Source organism: Dasypus novemcinctus, chromosome 9, assembly GCF_030445035.2.
Source record: "Dasypus novemcinctus isolate mDasNov1 chromosome 9, mDasNov1.1.hap2, whole genome shotgun sequence".
NCBI classification, from domain to species: Eukaryota; Metazoa; Chordata; class Mammalia; order Cingulata; family Dasypodidae; genus Dasypus; species Dasypus novemcinctus.
Window position 1 is genome coordinate 74,452,998 of NC_080681.1, and position 22,668 is coordinate 74,475,665.

The 22,668-nt window shown below is 40.2% G+C and overlaps 1 protein-coding gene across 7 annotated transcripts in view; it reads left to right on the forward strand.

Annotated features, from left to right (window-relative positions):
• The window catches only part of DAB1 (DAB adaptor protein 1), a 1,209,360-nt gene that overhangs the window by 877,931 nt on the left and 308,761 nt on the right, over positions 1-22,668 (forward strand). The window lies entirely within an intron of this gene.

A 22,668-nucleotide genomic window follows, 5' to 3' on the forward strand; every position in this document is an offset into this window, starting at 1 on the left:
TAGTAGAAATAGCACTGATTTAGGATTGGGCAGCAGGCTACATCACTTATTAAGCTTTTTTCTACAATTTTCTCATCTTTAAATTGGGATAGTAATACTTCCTACATAAAGTTGTTTTAAATAGTAAGTTAAAAAACTAACACTAGAAATAGTTCCTTGGCACATAGTAGATCCTTAATAAATAGTGTTTTTATAGCTGCTGTAATTATAATAACAACCCTTGAAGGAACTCTAAAGATTAAGTCCTTCAATATAGATTTGGAAACTAAGGCCCAGATTGCTTAAGGAATTTTCCTAAAGATCATTTAATAGTCAAGCTTTGAATTCAGGAGTGTATATATCTATTCATTCCTTTGCCCACCTATGTACCCTTCCACCCATTATCTATCTGCTCACCCATCTAGTCAGCCACCCAACTCCCCATCTACTCATTTCCTCATCCCCCCATCCACTGGCCTCCCATCCATCCTCCCGGCAATATTTTTTGAGGGTGTGCTCTCTGGCAGTGTTATTCTCATTTCAGTCGCTATGGTGATGAACAAGCCAGGCAAGCATCCTGTTCTCAAGGGGTTAAGATAGACTGTGAGCAAACACATTATTAATAGATTTTTGGATAAAATAATTATTATAAGACAAATGGAGTTTGAAATAATAGAGAGTAACTCGTAGGAGGGACATGGGTAGTCTATTTTAGGTTGGGCAAACTGGGTAGACTCTTTTAAGGAAGTGACATGTGAATGAGGACCTGAAGAACACCGAGAGAGGGCGCACCCACTGCAAAGACCCTGAGGCAGAAAGAACAGAAAAAGGCCAGGGTGTTGACATAGCCCAGATCAGATGGGATATTTATAATGTTAGGGAAAAAGAAAACAAGAATCCTTTGCTTAAATTAGAGAATTTCTAAAGGTTAAGCAGGTTTGTTTACAAAGGATCTTTCAAAGTCTTTAGTATATTAATATTCACTGAGAATTTTCAAGGGGTTGGGGACATTATATTATGATGGGTTTTCAGAACTCTTGAACCATGGATCACCCCCCCCACACATGCACACCCCTTCCTTCTGTCCCTTACTTAGGTGTTTTTTTAAAGAGCATCCTGGAACAAACCATCTTACTTTGCTAAGATGCTTAGTGAGCATTCACTAGATCCTATGAGCCTCATAACGTCCCTGGTGTTGGTAAAGATTGATATCTCCATGCTCTTGGAATTGGGACTTGGAGTGGCTGCATTTCCAAATCCGTGATCTTCCCCAAATTCCATGCAGCAGCTTCAGTTTCAAAACACAAAACTTGGGACATTGATTTTTTAAAAACTGCTGTATCTTGATATTTTAAAAAATTGATATCAAAGAGAGCATTGATAAAGAGAAACTCTGGTGGGGAAAAAAGTGTTTCAGTTTAAGTTTATTGCCATTATTAGTTTTGTGCATCTATTGAGGAATAGCCATGTTCTCACAGCTACAGGGATATTCTGAGGAGCTAGTGAATGAGTGAAATATAGGGAACAGACTCATGCTTCCCCTTCCAAAAGTCTCACAATCCTGTTTACTTTCAAGGAACAGCAACGTTATTACACTTTATGAATAATAATAATGTAATATTAAGAACCATTTATTGGGAAGCAAACTTGGCCCAGTGGTTAGGGCGTCCGTCTACCACTTGGGAGGTCCGCGGTTCAAACCCCGGGCCTCCTTGACCGGTATGGAGCTGGCCCATGTGCAGTGCTGATGCGCGCAAGGAGTGCCATGCCATGCAGGCGTGTCCCCTGTGTGGGGGAGCCCCACACGCAAGGAGTGCACCCGGTAAGGAGAGCCGCCCAGCGCGAAAGAAAGTGCAGCCTGCCCAGGAATGGCGCCACACACATGGAGGGCTGACACAACAAGATGACGCAACAAAAAGAAAACACTGATTCCCATGCTGCTGACAACAGAAGCAGACAAAGAAGACGCAGCGAATAGACACAGAGAACAGACAACTGGGGCTGGGGCGGGGAGGGGAGGGCGGAGGGAAGAGAAATAAATAAATAAATAAATCTTTAAAAAAAAAAAGAACCATTTATTGAGGATCTTTCATATACTAGGCATGGTTTTAGAGACATTACATACAAAACCACTAATCTTCCCAACATCTTGGAGGTAGGGGCCATCAATTCCTGATTTAGTTAAGGGAACTGGCCCAGACCAGGGTCACTTTAACTATTAGACATGGCAGGCACCAAGTACCCTGGGTCCATAATACTTTTAGGGGCCCAAAACATGTCTTAGTTTCTTTCAAAATCAGAAGAAAAAAATGAATTTTTATAGTCTAAGATTATATTTACCTTCATACCAACACAAACATAAAATATAATTTGTAACATTTTTCATGATGGAAGGGGCTCATGAAAGAAGAAATACCTGGGGCCACAGAAAGTCACCATGTGATTCAAGGAAGTGGTTGTGACTTGCTCAAAAGACCTGAGGCCAAATATTTTCTCCCATTGGGTAGGCTCTCTTTTCACTTTCTTGACAAACTCCTTTGAGGTACAGAAGGCTTTAATTCTGAGAAAGTCCCACTTATCTATTCTTTTGCTGCTCGTGCTTTTGGTGTGAAGTTTATGAAGCCATTTCCTATTACAAGGTCCTGTAGATGCTTCCCTACATTGCTTTCCAAGGTCTTTATGGTCTTGGCTCTTATATTTAAGGGGTGTATGGGGACCTCATATTTTTTTAATGTAACATTTTTAAAAAAATTAAGAGAGAAAAAAAAAAAGAACCGGTGATTATCTAAAGAATATAGCTTGAGCATTCCTCTAAGCAGCTGTTAATAACTTTCAGACGCATGTTGGATTATCATTTTGCTTAAAGTAATGATAGGTCATCTTGTTTCCGCTTTACTTTTTCGTTTTTAAAATCTTGTAATTAATGTAGCGAACCTACAGTTCTGCTTTAATAAATGAAGTAATATGAAAGAAAAAAAAAAGACGTGAGGCGTCCTAAAGGTGAGATGGACACAGCTAGATTCAAGTCACCTGGGCTCCAGACTGGGTTCTTTCCCCTCCGTACCTTGGGGCCTCATCTCAGTCAACTTTACCCAATGCTTTCAAACCTTTAGCCTAAGCATCATTTGCACAGAAACAGTAAGTGCCTGAAAATTGGGGCACTGAATCCTTAATTTTAACACCCCATCTGCTCCAGGATAATGACAGGCAGAAATGCCCACAACCTTCCTTACAGAGGGCCTTGTCCCAGGATTCCTGAGCAAACGCGCAGGCTCACCCAGGGTCCTAGTGAGGGCAAGTGCCACTGGGCGTCAGACCCTGTTGGGTCTGGCCTTGTCTAAGTGGACAGTTCAGTCCTGTCCTGTTCAATGAGTCCAAGTGTGGGACCAGCAGCCTGGAACCCATAGATAACGAGCAAGTGGAGAAACAGGTGGAAAGCAGCAGCATTGGAGTTTGCACACAGCACGGCTGCCCACCAGCCACTTCTGCAAATTAGAGCCTTTGGAAAATTTGGTCTTCATTTCTCTGAGCAAGAGTTCATTGGAAAACGTGGGCCATTTGCTATTCAAGACACGAGGCACTTTCCTCCACTCTCCTGTGTAAAATGGAGTTTTAATAGAGCCTTTGTATGATACTAGGTATTACAACAACTAAATTTGATCCTGGGTGCATTAGTCTGTGTCTCAGTAATGTTCCCTATGACATTCAGCTTGGGATGCCATACTGTCTTTGGCTGAATTATATATAAGATGCATCTGCTTAGATAGAATCATGATGTCCCTTCTTTGAACCTTTGTTTCCCCAGTGGTAAAATTAAAGGTTTGTATTAAACTATTTCCAAGCTTTGTCCTAGCTCTGGATTCTATTGTGTGAGTGACTAGTGAGTGAAAGACTCAAGTTAAGGGGCGGGGATTTGTTGTGCGGATCACGTGAGCTAATGGATGGGAAAAGTACTTTTTGTAAATTGTTTTCACCTAAGTAATATTTCAAGGTAAGCATTAGTATTTACGTTTCATAGATGAGGAAATTTAGCTTCAGAGAAGTTGAGAAGCAGTAAATTTTAGAGCCAGAAATCAAACCTAGATCTGTTTGGCTTCACCTATTTGTCTCCATCATCATCATTATCGTCATCATCATATGGGTTGGCATTGTTTTCAGTCTAATTTAGAAGATACTTACAAACAACAGCAATAGCATAATCCATATCACATGAAATTGATTTAGTGGAAGCAAGGTCCAGTGCCCTCAACATGTGCTGAGCAGCAGCACTGATTTTGTCTCTCCTTCAGATAGGCTGGAGGCAGGGGACATTCTTTTAGGGAAGGAATATTCCCCCTCATTCGAAGATAGCCATGGAGAGTTTGAGGTCTACATTTTTGCAAAGACCTGTGTTCAAATCCTGATTCTGACACTACCTATATTTTCTTAAGCAAGAACTTTGATCTCTCTGCGTCTAGAGCAGAGATGAAAATATTAAGCCCTGGGATTCTGTGGAGTAAGAGAGGACCCCTGAGAAACAGCTAAACCATAGGGTAGATGATATGAGAGTATTTGATTTTAAATACAATGGCTACTTTCCTGTTCCAGGGGCACGGGGCTTATGAAAGGTGAAACCAGCCCTGAAAGTCCCAGCCTTTTGGGCTGAATCAATTACTTCCAGACTTGAGTTCCCTATGAGCTCCTTGACCCCCAATCTTCACTTCTTTCTCCCTCTCCCCTCTGTTCCACAGTGGCCGGTACTGTGCTATGAAAATTCTGCCTCAGAGTTTTGGGGCTTGTTTCCTTGGCCTGAAATGTGCTTCCCCCAGATACCTGCATGGCCTGTGCCAACACCTTCTTAAAAGTCTTGTTCAAATGTCACCTCAGTGAGACTTACCCAGATTCCCTATTTTAAAAATTTACCTCTCCCCAGCACTTCCTACTCCCCTCTCCATCCTTTTTTTCCATAGCGCTTACCACAATCTGACATTGTAAATTTGATTTGTTTATTGTCTGCCTACGCCCACTAGAATATAAGCTGTGCCCTCAGAACTGAATGCCGCATGACAGGCAGACTGCACTCAGTAAATTAAACAATGTGTTGATTGAATGGGTAAATAAGTGTGTTTGGAGGGTTCTGTGTTTAAATGGCCTTTGCCTTGATGGTATCTGTGACAGAATGTTTGCCACTTCTCCTTGTGTTTGCACCTTACCCCACTTCCCTAGCAATCACCTAAGTCACTAATTGTGATCCCAGCTGTGTACTTTGCCCTTCCTGCTTTGTAGGGAGTCTCTGGGCTCCCACAAGGGTCAGGATAGCTGTCTCTTCAGGATCATTACTTTGCAACATGGTCACATGGGTAACGTAACATTTAATTTAATTTTTAAAATCTCAGAGTAGAGATCTTTATTAGAAAGTAATTTGCTTGGGCTCTTGGGTTTTATTTGCCTTTAGCATACTGAGGTATTTCCCCTGAGCAAAAGATGTCTCTGAGCTCTTTCTTGCCTGTACCTGAAGTTCTAGAGAAATGTTTTCTAAAATGTCTCTCTGTGAAGCTGACTTGGGTAAATTGTGTTCTGAACTAAGGGCTTCTTCTAAACTGTGGGCAAAAATCGTATTGTCTTCTAATTCTTTTAAATTTCCTTTTGAAGTTTTTTGAAATATTAAAAAAATATATATTATTCTTGGGGCAGGAATCCTGTAATAGTGAACAAAGTTAGATGATAAAGTCAATAAAAAGAAAATATATAGAAGGGCCTTCTATGACTGGTACTATGAAAGGTGGGCACATTGGCGCAGAGTGGGGTCAGAGGTGAACTAGGAACCAGGTGCCTGGCTCCGTGATCTGATTCTGTAATTTGCTAATTGGGCAATTTTAGGCAACCCATTCAATCTCTCTTAAGACACAGTTTCTTCATCTGCAAAATGAAGCCTCTAGGGTCCTCCCAGCTGGAAACCATACATTAGAAGCCTAAAGACTTTGACCCTAATTTGTTTATAACCACTTACTAGTAGTGGAGCCCTGGGTAACTCACCTTCCCTTTCAGAGCCTCAGCTTCCTGGTTTATAAAATGAGGACAAAAATTCCCATCTTGCATTTTTACAAGGACAGCAAGAGAACTTTTTTGGACACCTAGATCTGAAAGTACTTTTTTTTTTTTAAAGAGTTATTTTATTTATTTCTCTACACTCTCTAGTTGTTTGCATTTGCTATGTCTGATTGTTGTGTGCTGGTCTTCTTTTTATTTTTCTTTTTTTAGAAGGTACCGGGAACAGAACCTGGAACCTCCCATGGGGAGGGGCCTATTTGTTTGAGCCATCTCTGCTCCCTACTTTGTTGAGTCTCTCATTATGTTTTCCTCCATGTGTTTCTTGTTGCATCAGCGCACTGTATCAGCCCACCATGTCAGCTCGCTGTCTTGCTCATCTTTAGGAGACACCAGGAACCAAACCTGGACCTCCCATATGGTAGCCGGGAGCTCAGTCATTTGAGCCATGCCTGCTTCCCTGAAAGTACTTTTTAGTGGCAGAGTCCTGCTTTTATTAGAAGCAACTTATTTTTTGTGTGATTTTGTGGCAATGTGTCAACAAAATGCTGGGATAAAAGTAAGGAAATAAAAAGTCATTGCACATCATACTTACAATTTTTAAATTGCACTTTTAAGCTATATTAGGTTTGCATCTTACTTTTGAATTTTTTTATTCCCAACTTACATCTTAACCTGAGCTTTGAGGTTCTTAGAGTAGCTTCAAGGAATCCATGAACTCCTTAAAATTGTACACTAAATTTGTGCAAATGGTCTTTTATCTGGGGAAAGGGTTCATAGCTTTCATGAAAATTTTCAAAGGAGTATTTGATATACCCCATTTTTAAAAATTGTGATTTTCAATGTTGTCTTCCTGGAATTCATGGGGGAAGGGGATCTTTTCATGCTGCTTCTGATCATGTATCCGTTCTGTTGTTGAAAGATATTACCGGGTAACAGCACAGTAATCACAAATATCAAATGAATGGCTATTGGCTGGGCAAGCTGGTTGCTTTCTGGAAACCACCAGTTAATTAAGATCAAAATGGGGTCACTTTTTAGGAATAACCCAGTTAGAAGTCTGGAATATTTCGTTTACCACTTAGGTTCATGGAAGCTGCTTAGTATTAATTCTGTTATCTTTACCTTGGTCTTTTTATCCTGAATGAACCCTGCTAATTTAGACTGTAAATTTTAACAACCTGAGGCTGAAGTTCCTTGCAGTGAAGGAAAAGGTATCACTGGGGTGAGTGGCCTCACAGGCCTTGACCCAGTTGGCTGGGCAACGGTGCAGAGATTCAGCAAACGAATCAGGAGGGGTGCTCTCACCAGCTGGGGCTGCGAGGGGCTTACGGCCACCTCACATGCTGGCACCTACCCTGTCCTCTCACTGTCTTTCAGGATAGCAGCACCCATTCCCCCTCATCATCTCTCCCATCCACCTGGTATTAATTTTAACCCCATAAAGTACATTGCACCATTAGCTCTGATAATCTAATTAAGGAAGCATAATATAGAGCCAGGTGCCAGGTGGTATTGGCAAGGTGCCCAAAAAAAAAAAAAAAAAAACTTGGGTTCTGGTCTGATTTTCAACACTTACTGGCTGGGAAACTAGTCTTGTCTCCTCTCTTATCCAACCATTGTAAAATGGGGACAGCAAAACTCTGAGTTGTCATAAAAATGAAATGAGGGTGTGGAAGGAAAAATATTTGGCAAACCGTGGCAGTTGATAGGAAGAAAATGTCAAATGAGTGCTCAAAGGGGAAGCCTGAGGGTACCCTCCTGAGAAAAGTTGCAAGATCCTTAACCTGCTGCTGAGTTCTGACCAGGGTGGTGTCTTCCCATTAAATGAAGATGGGAGGTGAGTGTGGAAGAAGTGAGTTGTTGGGGCCTCAGGCCTCAGCCTCCACATGGAGCTCCCACCAGCTTACCTTTGCTTCCCAACAGAGAAGGCGAACGGAATTAATGGCGAAATGTCAGAAGGGCACTTGGGGGTTTTAGAAACACTCACCAGATAATATCACACACATGTAACATTAAGTACACAGAACTAGTTTTAGTATTATGCATTTTATTATTTTTTATTAGTAGTAATAAAGACTTTAATCCAACGAGTCCATTTAAAAATGCTGTTGGATATGCTTAAGTAAATGAGCATAATATTTCTTCCAAAATTTTGCATAAGAAATAGCTACCCAGAATCCTCATACTCGGCAGGCAGAAATTAATCTAAACTGTTTTCCAAATTTACCAAGAGCTTTCCTCAATAGACAAGGAGCCTGGGGGCATTTCTTGTGGGAGTGATGAGTTGTGAATCTCAATTTGAGATGTGTGTGTACAAAAAAAAGAGTCTGTTTTAAGAGGAAAATAAGTTTCTGAGGTTTTGGCAAAACAGATTATTTTTAAACTGAAAAAAATTAGGATTGTGGAGATTTCAAAGATTTTGTGATTTTGTTTATTCAGGTAACATTTATGCATTCCTGTGTCTTACTAGTACAGGGGCAAAGGAAGAGGCAAGAGAAATAAACTATCAGACCTTCAGATAGCCTTCAGTATCATCTAGGGGCTAGATTTGTGTCAATAAAAAAATAAATCATTTGTTCAAGGCAGGGTGTTTTTATAGAAACACTATATTTGGAGTTGGATAACTTGGGTTCTACATTTAGATGTATCCTAGAAATGGGACCTGGGGCTAATGATTAAATCAGTTCTGTGTGTCATTTTCTACCACTACAAAATGGAGATAATCATACAAACCTTCCTGGATTGTAAAGCTTTGATGACACGGGATGTGTTGTACAATGCTTAGCAGAGAGCATGGCACTTTGTAGGTTCTTACAAAAGTTATTCTATTTTCCTTTCTTTGTTTCTCCTTTCTGTGTTATGCTTTATCACAACAAGTTCCTTCGGAATTTTGAAGAATAAAGGCTGTGAGTATAAAATCTTCATGAAGAAGGGAGAGCTTGTCATGGATCTGCGTGGGGTGTCTCCTTGCCCCAACCCATCTATTCTCTGCTCTTCTCTATCCTTCTTTCTGATCTGCCAGGCTGACCTGGGTGGACCAGATCTGCCAGCTTCCTTAACCCTTGGCTTCCTGTTGAGATTAGCCACTATTGTATCCCAACAATAGGCTGAAGGGAGGAAAGAAAGAGAGTGAAATCTGTGTATTTTTTTTAATTCATTTTTAAAAAATATTACATTAAAAAAATATGAAGTCCCATTCAACCCCACTGCCCCCTCCCCCCACTCCCCCCACAGCAACACTCTCTCCCATCATCATAGCACATCCATTGCATTTGGTAAGTACATCTCTGGGCATCGCTGCACCTCATGGTCAATGGTCCACATCATAGCCCGTACTCTCCCACGTTCCATCCAGTGGGTCCTGGGGGGATCCACAATGTCCCATAATTGTCCGTGAAGCACCACCCAGGACAACTCCAAGTCCCGAAAACGCCTCCACATCTCATCTCTTCCTCCCATTCCCCTCACCCAGCCGCCACCATGGCCACTTTTCCCACACCAATGCCACATTTTCTCTGTGGACCTTGGCTTGGTTGTGTCCATTGCACATCTATGTCAAGAGGGGGCTTAGAATCCACATGGTACTGGATGCAATCCTCCTGCTTTCAGTTGTAGGCACTCTAGGCTCCATGGTGTGGTGGTTGATATTCTTCAACTCCATGTTAGCTGAGTGGAGTAAGTCCAATAAATCAGAGTATAGGAACTGTTCTTCCTGCTGGGCTGCCATAGGCACTGGGTCCCCTGACTAAAGGTCACTGCTTCTTTTAAGGCAGCCCTCTCTACAGGATCCCTCTGGTATCTCCCTGCTATTATCCCTTCAGGCAGAGGAGAGTTAACATCTCTGCTGTTCTCTCCCCAGGGTATTGCAATCTCCTTTGGGATTTCCCTTCAACATAGTTCACCCTTGTGTAAATAATCTCTTCATTAACTCTTGCAGAAGTATCCTAGTTTGGGTTTGTCATCTCTTTCCTCCTGGGGCCTCAAAATGTGGGTTGAGTTTGAATAGGCAAGGATGCGTGACTTTGGAATTAGATAGGTTAGGATGACCAAGGTCCATGACCAACCTGTATGGTGGCTGCAACATGTACTCATGTAACTGCCAGACTGATTTTTGAGTTTGGGAAAATGTGCTGGACTGGAGTGTTGGGGTGAGGTTAATATATCAGATCTCATAGCAGAAATAATGTTTTGGTAATTGTTTCTTCCTTCATTTAGAGACGTGTGCATTGAATAAAAAATGGGTTATTTGGTATAGGAAATAAATATTGGATATCTTTCATTATATGCAAATGAAATAGTTAACAGGAAGGGTAGACAAACAATAATGTAATGAATGCCTCCTCTAGTACCAGGCAATTTACATATATTACCTTATTTCTTCTACTCAGTATCCATTAGGGGTAAGGTACCAATTTCCCAGCTTTATAGAAATAGAAATTTAGGCTCAAAGGCTTCAAGGAACTTGGCTGAAGGTCAGATGTCTGGGCCATGGTGGAGCCATGAGTTGAATTGTAAGGCAAGCCCATAGGACCTTGATTCTCATGGTTTCTCCTCTTTACTAGCTTCACAATATGAATTATGAGATAATTAAGGGATCATATGAGAGGTGTAGATAAGTGTACTTAGGCTGTTACTGGCTGTTGTTCCAAGAGGGACATTGTAAGTAATGTCATATGCAGCAGTAAGGCAGGAGAGCCTCAGAAGAGCCATACAGCCTGACCTCACAGAGACTGGTCTCAAACAGGAGCATCCTGGATATCTCAGGGATAGGTTCTCTTCTTAGTCTCACCACACAGGACTTAGTTTACCTGCCGTTGGAAACCCCCAGTTTCTATTTCTATTGCAAACTCTCTCTCCCCCCATTATATATATATATATTTTTTTCCCTACCCAGTGGTGTCTCCCATTCTTCTCTTCTGCGAGCTTATAATTTCTGCTCAAGCACAGCTTTGCTGCCTCATGGCTTCTCTCTATGCATTTTATTATCTTATTCTGCCTACTACAGTCTGCCCTCTGGCCCTGAAAGATCCACAAGATTTACATCCATCCCTGATTCGAAAGACATTCACCCAGCCTCAGGGTCCCTGAGGGTCTCATCAGTTAAAAATCCAAACTCTCATCTAAACCTCATCAGCTCAAAAGTCCAAAATCTCATTATTGAAATTGTATTTCAGCAAATAAGGGCCTGGACGTCTTTGGGGGACCATTTTTCTGCCTACCACTGTTGTAGACTTTGAGAGAGGTTCAATTATTGCGTCTGGAAGGGCTAGGACTCAGTAATAATTTTGGGAAGGAAAAAAGACTTTATTTACGACTGACTGGGCTTGGGAGCTTCTCATCCAAAACCGAGCCCAGAATAAGATTTTTTAGTTCTTTTTATACAGAGGAAGAGTTAAACAGTCCTTTGTTTTAGTGCTCAATAAGGTTGAATTAACACGCATCTCCCACATTCTAGGTAAGCTTTTAGCATGAACTTTATACATTCCATGTAAGCTTTTAACACATTTGGTTTACATCCTCCCTGAATATTTAAAGTTTATAGAGTTTACATTGCTTAATTTTTTTTCTGGGACTGAAGATGTTGCCATAGTTACCAAGGGCAGGGCTGCAGCTCTCACCATCCAACACACACTGCTCAGGTTATCTACGAAGGGACTAACAGCCCCCACCGATAGCCTATATCACCACTAGCACTTACCAATATATGATAAACATTCGATGTCCATTATCTCATTTGTGGCACTAACTATATGTGGTATTTATTCTTAGCATCCTCACATTTTGCAATGAACACATTGAGGCTCAGGGGAGTTCAATAGCACGCCCTGTCCTTCCCGACTAGGGAGTGAGGTCACGCCAGCACTGAAGTGCTCACATGGGTTCTCTTAACCACTGTGCCCATGGTTTCCAGACTTTGCTACACATTGGAATCTCTTGGGTAGCTTTAAAACATTACAGTGCCCAACTAAATCAGAGTGCTGGAGTGGTGGGAGATAACATCAATATTTTTCGTAGTTCTCCAAGTCATTCCAGTGTGCAGCAAAGTTTGGGAACCAGTGCACTTTCAAAAATGGAGATACAGTGTGTGCAAGGGAAGAACGCACGTTGGCCAGGGAGGTTCCCAGCGTAGGCAAATTCAGACTGAGATATGAAGGACTTTGCTGGGGAAACCAGTGAGGAGGGCATTTCATGGAGAGGAAATAGCTTTGCATGATGGTGATTTGCTTAGTATATGCCAAGTTGACTGAATTTTTATGTTGTTGTGAGATGGTTCAAATAAATACATTCACAAATCAGGAAACAAACAAAAAAAGACATCCTTTGTCAGAGCATCCATCTCTATTTATGGTTTCAGGAAAGCGAGGGCCCCACTTACCACTGTTGCATATGCTTTTTGTCAGGGAGATAATTGTGGAAATGGTGTTGCTTCCTGTCAAACTGCAGATCCTTTTGTGGAGAAAATTTGAGCTATCCATGTATCCCATTTTATGGTAATCGAGATGGAACTAGCAAATCATTAGCAAACCAAAGAAAGATGGGACCCTTTTTTCTCCAAAATGAAGGTGAGGTTTGAAAAGAGAGGTTTGAGGCAGAGCTTGTCAGAAGTATAATAGAGTGTCAGTGATGGAAGCAAGCCTGCCACCTACCTTTTGATGGGGAGAAGGTGGCCTCTATTAGCAGAGACCTAGGATGGGCTAACAGGAAGGACAGAGGCAGGAAGAAGACAGACTGACTGACATTCTGGTCTGGATGGCCGCTGGAGCCCCTGCCCATGTCCACCCTTGCAGCCAGACAGCTTGGGGATGACTGTTGCGCACTTACGCAGCCTGCTATCTACAGGCGTTTGGCCTCCGTGCTCTTTTCCTCTGTCATCTTTGACGATAATGAAATGCAGCGTGTGGAAGGAAGAGTAAATAATGGCGGCATATATTTTAGGTACATAAGCAGGTGAAGCTGCCAAATGCGGCGTTTGTTTATTTTAAATCCCCTTCCCTGGGAGGGCCTCATTAAATACTTGTCTTTTCGTCTCCTGAACCCCTGGGGAATAGCAATATTTCTGTGTTGCTCAAACACAGAGTGGAGGAAATGGGGCTGATGGTAGTGGATGTTCAGTCATGAAGAGCAAATAAGCACAATGTGCCCCCCTCCGTGTCTAGCTAGCAGGGTTAAAATTAGGAAGACAGGAGGGCAACAAGGCCAGTGTGACTCTTAAAGGGCAGTGTTGAGCAGACATGATGGCCCCGGAGGCCAGCCTCTGCCTCGGGAGGCTGGAGCAGTGGCCAACCTTGGTCCTCTCCATGCCTCCAGCCTCAAGTGTGGGAGTGGGGTGAAGGGTGAGAGGGATCTGCTTTGCACATGGTAGGTGCTTAGGAAATGCACGTTGAATTGATTTGATAGACAGAACCTATGATTGAATGACTATGTTCTGAAAGAGTTGAGGATGTTTGTTTTCTACCTTTTTTCCTGAAGACTCATTTACCTAGGACATCTTCGGGAGGAAAACTGAAGTGCAAAAGCTTGTAAAACTCAGTCACTCCATGAATGTAGTGTTCTCCACATTGGCCTCCCTGCCCGGGTATTGTAGGCTTCTGGTCCCTGGGCAACACCCAGGCTATTGCTGTCTTGAAAGTGATATGAGCTGTGTGGGGGGCTGTATGTTTCTTTATAAATAACCTGGGCTGTGTGTGTAAGCTAAATATGTTAATTCCAACTTACCTGGAATGTGGAAAATATATGTGAGGGGGAGTATGTGTTAATTCAGCCTTACCTAGGGAGAATATGTTCATTCAAAACCTATCTGATACTTACCTAGAGAGTATGTGTTAATCGAAGACCTATCTGATACTCAGACAAAACACATGAAACTCTAAGAAACTAACAAAAAGTACTTTTGCATATAACACCACCGTTTGACTCCTAAATCCTACATCCTCTGTGTAAAAGAAACCCAAAGATCCTAGTTGGGGCTCGGGTTTTTGAACAAGAAAGTTCCTGAGCTTAGCGGGCTGTTAATAAATTTTCCTTCCCAAAATTATACCTGAGTCGTGGCTTTCCGTATGTGATCATTGAATCTCTCTGCTTCCACAACAAAAGAAGCTGAACTGTGTCAGTCAGTCCCCTGTTCAACCACTGTGATGGCCCCTGTCATCTGTCAGCAGTTACCACCCCCCACCAATGATGAACAGTTTTTGAGGCCTGCACCCTGCACCAGGGTATGAATTTTTATATCTGAATTGCACACACGGACTGCTGTACAATGTATATAATTCACATGGAGTAGTACACTGCTATGTCTGTATTTTTAGACAGAAGTAATTATGAATGGACATTGCAAGGTTTTATTTCCTCACCTCAGTGGATTTTCTTGAGTGCTCCCTGGGATGCTTGCTCTCTGGTTTGAAGATGACAGGACCTGTGGGGTCATGTTCAAGTTCCTCGCCAGCATGACCCGAAGGCCCACCACCACCTGGCCTTGTCACCTTCTGCAGACTTACCTCTTGTTAGTCTCTAGCAATACTTAACTGTTTTGAGTTTCCAGGATTGGTTATGGATTCTCTTTTGTGCCGTTATACCTAGTACTTCTTAATTTGACTGACGTTTACTTGTCTTTCAGACCTTAGTTCAGGGATCTCCTGCTCAGAGACATCCTGACTCCAGTTATTAGCCATCGTCCCCCGCCTCAGCCCCAGTATTTGGTCCTGGGGCTGAGATGGGTACCTATCTTCTGTGTCCCCGAATAATCTTGTAATTTCTGTCATCAAATTTTATTACACCACACCATGACTGTTTGTCTCTGTCTGCCTCCTCAACACCAATTCAAGCTCATTGAGGTTGGGAATGTATCATATTTATATTTATCTGAATATCTAGTATAGTGTCTGCCATAGAGTAGATATTTAAAAACTACTTGTTCAGTAAAGAAATGATTTTACTTCCTAATTTAAGCATTTGTTGCCTGCCTACACCATGGGCCAGGCACTGTGCCAGAGGGCTCATGGAATCCAAAGATGGATGGTATAGTTCTGCTCAGGATGGGGTGGGTTAGGGGCTGATTGTGGAGACTGACACAGCAACTGTACTATGAGATGGGGTAGAAGAGCGTGAGAAGTGGGGAGAGGGAGATGGCAGGGAATTATGAGCTGAACACAGGCAATCAACCGTGACAGCATTTTATATAGTGCATTCATTTTGGTCCCCCATAAACCCAGAGAGCTAAAAAGTTTATTTCCCCCATTTTATAGATGAAGAAATTGGGGGCTGTAAGTGGTTAAGTAGCTTAATTGCCTAAGGCTACAATAGGTAGTCAGAGGTAGACTCTGGCAGAATTCAAACCCTGCCCCTCTGAGTATTTACTGCTTTAGGTTCTGCCACCTAGTGAGTCGTTTTTGTAAAATCAGAAGTGAGGATTTTAGAAAGTTGGGTGGAGGTGGGGCCCACAAGTATTGGCAACACTAATGGAATTATTTAGGTTTGTGCTCTTGATTTTTTCTGATACCCTAAGAGTTTATGCAATGAATTTTCATGGTGCTATAAATACCTAATGAAACTGTGATCCATTAGTTAAATGAAATGTTTCTAAGTGGGCCTTGTTGCTGTCACATAAATTCCTTTAATATTGCTAAAACCAGTCCTGAGTTTTGTTAGCTTGGAGTTTGATTAAAGTAACACATTTTGTTCCCCCATCACTGTTTTGTGGAAGGTTGACTGATACCTCAATAATAACAGTGCCTGCCTTCTGAAATACAGCATTTTAAAATACATATGTTTTATTAGAGATGTTGTGGACTTACAAACCAATCATGCATAATGTACATCATCCCTCCACCAACACCTTACATTGTTATGGAACATTTGTTACAGATTATGAAAGAACATCATCAGACTATTACCACTAACCATGGTCAATAACGTTCATTTGGTATATTGGAGTATAGCATTTCATTTTTCTAGAAATACTTCCACATAACTTTTATTTATTCCCATTCATTTAATCCCATGAGTTATAGACAGCACTATCCAATTTTACAGATGAGCAAATTGATAAACAGCTTATACACAGTTTGTTTTTTCTAGATTTTACTCTAAACAAGTTAGACCTCTAGAAATCTATATAGTAAGATCCCACTTGTTTATTTTTCAGTAAGTTTAAAAAAGAGAATATTCCTTGTTCTTAAAGAATGTAAAAAGAGGCCACATTGTTTTGACCCTATTTAAAATTTATAATTGTTACTCCTGAGTTATACTTCAGTATTATGTACTCAGCGTAAATTAAGGGACATTGAAAATTCCCCATTGGAGTTTTTGTGTAGACATCGCCAATTGTAACATTCATAATACCATACAGTATTGGATTTATTAAGTCCCGTAGGTCATCTTCATTCTCCATGTCTGGTCAAAAGAAAAGAGAAGGTTTTATCTGAACATGGGCTTGGTGAAACTTGTAACCGATTATATTTCCTTCTCTGTTTTGGCCACTAGACTCTCATAGTCAGACTTATAGCCTGTCTTCTGTAACTGTACAGGGTTTTCTATGCCTGATCTTAGCTTCTGCCTTCACCTTCTTTCTAGCTCTTTGTTCCCTTCACTCCAGTTTCCTCACTTATTTTATCCTTTATTGAGAATGACTTTCTGTAAGTTGGTTGAACTTCATTTGTTATTTTTAATAATACGGGGTAAACATCACCAACAAGGCAACATAGTGAATTCTCAGGTCAAGGATGGCTCCCACATTTCTGAGTCCTTTTGTTTGGTGTCACACTCTAATGGCAAGACGACCTTGGTGGGGTCTACAGTAAGGTTGTTAATATATCAGTTTTGTGGCCTTCAAAGTCAAGGATGCTTTTGATCAGTTATTTTTCTTGAATGGCTTGGTCAGAACAGGTGATGGTTCTACATTTGCTGAGGATGGTAGAATTTTATTATTATCTCTGAATGTCATTCTGTCAAAAGTTCCTACAGCTGCTTGCATCTCTGAAACACATAGGAGCTTTTGACAAGTACTGGCACTGGGTTTCAGCAAAGCATCCCTCTTTCCTATATTCTTGTTCCTGAAAAGAACAAGTGTGTAGCTTGGGGGAAGGGGTATTGAGACATTTTACAAATGGCCTAGAAGAGATAAGATAGTCCTCTTCATATTAAAAAGAGAAGAAAAAAAGAAAGATTGATAGGCTAATATCATAATCCCAGGAATAGGGGGTCCATCTCTGGGAGTAATATCAACTTCGAGTAATTAAAGGAACATACAGTGGCCCTTGGGGCACATGCTTGAAAAATCTGAGTGGGAAAATACCTGTCATGTAGACATAACCTAAAGAGAAAGTCCAGAACTCAGGAAGAAGAAAAACTGTACCCAGTAGCCTTGTGGTTCTAGTGGGCAAGTCAGGTAGTTCTGGGCAGATGTAGGGGTGAAGTTCGAATCTGTAATAAGGACCAATAGTCATCAACTAATTTTGTACTCAGCTAGCCTTTGGGTATTAAGAAGGCATGCTACCCAGGGATCTGGAATGGGTCTAATTGTAGAGGAAAATAAGGCCAGAATTAGCTTTGTCATGTACCTTCTAAGTGTTGGAATCTGAGCTAGGATGTTTTTAGTTTTTTAATTTGGAAATAATGTCAAACTTATAGGAAAAAGTACAAGAATAAGAACGTAAGAACACGCTATACCCTTTACCTAGATTCACTGTTGTTAACGTCTCATCTCATTTGCTTTATCATTCATGTACTCTCTCTCTCTTTATGTATATACATACATATACACATATATAAATATTTATGATTTTTTTCCTGAATCATTTGAGAATAAGTGGCACATATCTTGGCCCTTTATTCCTAAATATTCAGTCTTTATTTCCTAACAATTAGAATATTCTCTTATATAACCACAGGGCAGTTAACAATGAGTTGATACAATATTTTGAACTCACTACCATTCATATTCAAAATGTGTCATTTAACCCTATGACTTCCTTTATAGCATTTCTTTTTTTGGTAATACAGGATCTTTCCAGATATTGCATTGAGTTGTTATGTGTTTTTTAGTTTCCTTTCATTTGAAATATTTCCCCAGCCTTTCTTTGTCTTTTATAGCATTTCTGAAGAATACAGATACCACTCCCACATTTTTATGCATAATCTGATTAGATTCATGGATGGAATACTGCATAATACTATATAAGTGATGTCTTCTTCTCAGAACCTCACATACTATCCATCTGCCCTTCTTGATGTTAACTTTGATGACCTAATAGAGGTTCACTGTACCCATCACATGAATAGATGAGGAGACACTTCAAGACTTGCAAATATCTTTCTTCTCATACAAAATTTCCCCTGGATTTAGCATCTGTTGATGCTTGCCCAACCAATTTTTACTCTGGTGGTAAAATGACGATTTTATGACTCCGACACTACCTCTGTATTGACCTGTCAGCACCTGGGATTCTACTGAAAGCAAGAAAGGCTTCCCTTTTCCTCACATTTGTTTATGTCATTTACCACTGTGGATTCATGGATTCTTATTTTTTTTAATGGTTTCTTACTAATTGCCGCCCTTAATTATACTGGTGCTTAAATTTTTCCTGATTAGGCTGAAAAGGAATCCCCTTCAAGATGCTCTTTTGTCATTGTGACATGTGTTATCGTTTTTTTTTTTTTAAGACTTTCTTCCTTTTGGAATAACAAGATGCTTCATGCTCTTCTTGTACCTGCACTGCCCCAGCTCTGCAGTCACCCATATCTCCAAGAATCCCTGGGTCCTTATACTGGAGAATAGTATTAGATACCAAAATCTGGACACTAGGTGTGCTCATTGTCCTGGGTTATCTTTGCTTCTAAGTTCTTCAGGAAATATATGCATATAAACACACATACATATATATGAATATACACATATATGTATTAATGTTTTATAAATCGTGAATTTACCAATACTTCCAATTTCCATTATCCCCACAGCATTCTTTGCCTTTCCCCTTTCCATATTTTAACCTCCCTTCTTCCATAGTGAGAACCTTGACTACCAACAACATCAACACATTTACTTCTTTGCTCAAAACTTAATAAATTTAAAATTGTTTCAGAACTGCTTTGCCCATAAAACTACACTCAAAAAAAACACGCCTTTTAAAGAGGGTTTGGAATTTGCTTGCAGTTCTCTCTGCCTCAACCTTGCTTGAGACGGATTGTAATCAGTAAAATTCTGTGTTGGTCAGTCATTTGGTTTAGTTCTTTCTCCCCACCCTCTTCAGTGTGGTTATGATATTCCTTTGAAACACATTTGATTAAAACTACTTTCAGTTTTAGACTGCTTCTCTCACTTTCTATCCTTTTTGATATAATTTTATTTTTTCTGATAGATAGAACATTAACATGCTTCCAAAAGTGAAAATTATACAGAAAAGTCTGTACTCCACGAAGTGTCATGCTCTACCATACCCCTTCTACCTGGTACCCAGTCAGCTAGTATCACCCCATGTAGAAATATGACTTTCTATATCCTTCTTTTTCACACAAAAGGCAGCCTGCTATGAGTTGAGCTAGGCTTTTAAAGTACTCAAATCTCATTTATTCCCAAATGTTAAATAATTGGTGGTATTGCTCTCATTTTATAGATGAGGAAACTGAGACTTCTCAAAGTATGTACTATTGCAAACTTTTGTGCATTGTTGGCAAATGGCCTGTTTTCTGTGCTTTTCCATTGGGATGAAGCTTAATAGGATGCTCCAAATCACAAAATATACCAGTGGTGAGGTGCAGATTTTAATCCACTGCACATTTGCTGCCACCCAAACCCAAATGCCTGGGTCTCGGAACACTCCCTCTTCGCCTGGTTTTCAGTGCTGGGTTTTCCATTTAGACAGGAACCTGCAGTGTCCTTAGTATGTCACATCGGGCTTAAACAAGGTATGGGACCCAGCTGGGAGGGTTTTAAGTGATGTTGTGGAAAAGAGTGGCTTGTATCCTGTCCCTCTGCTATGCTGCCTTACTAGCCATGTGATCTTGGGCAAGCTATTAAACCTGCTTGTGCTTTAGTCTCCTCATTTGTCAACCAAAGATAATAATATTATTTAACTCTTAACGTTGTAGAAAGGATTGAATAAGATAATATATGAAAAGCTCATAGAATACTTGGCAAAAAGTGACTTTTTGATAAACGTTAATGTCAAGATCATATTAAGAGAGGGGTAGTGTGGAGAGCAGGAGAATATGCATTTGTTTGATAATATTTATTTGTTCTTTTGTAGCTGCTCAAACCTTTGTGCTTTGTTGGGATTTTTAAAAATGGCATATCTGTTTTCTCTGCTTTATGTTTGGTGTTTTTGCCCCCCACCCTCATCACTGAACATGGAATTTTATATTTTAGAAGCAGCTCACCAGACAGAATGTCTGTAGTGGAATGTTACATAATTCACATTTAGATTTGAAGAGCTCATTATAAAAAACTTGACACACTTCAGGAATATTAAATTACTGCAGATTGTGTGGAGCAAAGAAACATTATTGAAGCATTTCAAAATTCTAGGCGAGCCTGAATTTAACTGATAGGGTTTCACAGCTTTTACTCGGGAAAAAATGATTTGAGTTGTCACATGATTTCTGGCCCTGGAGGACTTTAATCTCCTTAATTACAAAGAAATGAATTTCCTAAATAATTTGGAGTTACTTCACAGCATTTGCTCAACCTCTGGCTTTTGGAAAATTAAAGGGGTTGCTGGGGTCCACAAGATGATAAGTTCTCAAGTTCTAACTGTACAACAGCTTCCTTATTTAAGTTTTTATTCAGAATGATGCTGGTTTCCTTTCATTATTGATATAGGGATGTACTTCAAAAATTCACAAGTAATGTTTATAACACTTGAACACAATTGTATTTTGTTGAACAGGTGGTTCTGGAGATACCCAAGGAATAGGGAAATAGGTTATATTGTGGTTTATAAAATTGAAAAGGAGAAAATTGGCCTGAATCTAATCCAGTTTTATACACTGAATTTTACGAATCCTTGAATGTGTGTAAAATCCATATGCTTTTGCTCATTTCAGTCTTTACGTATTAGATACCTACTGTGTACAAGACCAAGAAGATGGGAAGATCTTTTACCACTTCCTGGAATGTGTCCTTAGAAAGCAGACTTAACCTGCCTCCATTTTCTTCTTCATCAAGGAGAGATTATAATATGTACTTGGGCAACTGCACAAGGAACTACTGAAAATTTTTAAGTACCTATCAGGGCGTATGCTAGGCCCTCTTTCAAGCACATTACTTGTGTGTTTGCATTTAATTTCCACAGCAACTTCATGAAGTTGACATTGTTATTCCCATTGCACAGATGAGGAAACTGAGACAAAGAGAGATTGATAACTTCCTCAGTGTCACATGGCTTCTAAGTAGCTGAAACAATGATGTTGGCCACAAAAGCAGTCAAAATGTAAGGAGGGAGAGATTCCATCTTAATAGTGGAGGGATCAGGAAATCTGTCTGTGTCACCTCCCTGCTAGACTTATGTTTCCTTTGATTAGCTTGGTTGCTGATTTCAAGTTTCCTGGCCTTTTCACATGCTGGCCCTTCTGCCTGAAGTAATCATTCATTCATTCATTAAACCTGTATTTATTGGGCACCTGTTGGTCTTTTCCCTTATCATATACTTGACAGGAACATGCTTCTTCAAGATTCCACAGAGGAGGGCTTCTTTGTGAAGCTTTCTTGACTCTTCCAAACAGAGATGAATACTTGCTCCTGGTGCCCCACTATGCATGGTTTAATTCTGGTCATGTATAGTGCATTCCCTTACATGACTGGTACCTCTGCTAGACTGTGAACTTCTTAGATGACAAGAATCAGCTTTGACTAGGTACCCATGGTCAGAATGAGTGAACAGTAACTGTTGGTATGGACAAATCAGGAAGTATTTGCATCTGGATCATAGTGGATTCTTAATAAATATTTGTTGAAATAAAATAATAAATATTATTAATAAAAGTAATTATGCCCATATGTGACTAAGTTTTGTGACTGTCATCTCCTGTGGTATATTCTCTTTTTGGATGGAGAGGTTGAGGAGCAGGTGGGGATTTGTGATGTGGTGTAGATAGATGGTACCAAAATTGTAGAGGTAGTTCTCAGTTTCTGCATGTGGTTTCATGGATGCTATTCTAAGAAAATAATTTTCCAGTTTTCCTTAGTTGTATCTTTAGATCCTTTAGCTCATGCATCTTTAATTTGGGACTAGTGTCTTAAAAAATAATTAGTTTATTTTAAAAATACCATATTAAGTATCTTTGGATAAGATAGAGGTTTCCACATATTTAGGTCTTACTATAATTTTATGTGGTTTTTATATTAGACCCTCTAAATAAGTCATCTTAAGTTATCATAATTAAGAGGTTTGGATCATTACTCTTTTTGAGCCGTAAGTGGTATTTGAGGTCAACCTTTTTAGATTAAACAGTTCTAGATCTGTGGGATGAACTAGGAATTGGGAGCACAGTATTAAGGGCTATTTCAAGTAGCTTTTAAAAAATATTCTTTCAAAAAGTGTAACTGGTGAATTGTTTATTTTTAACTGAACTCTTGAGATAATTATTAGTCACTGGGAAAGATTGTTGACTGGACACAGAGAATGTATTTATTTAATTTAAATGAAATTGAATGAGATAACGTAT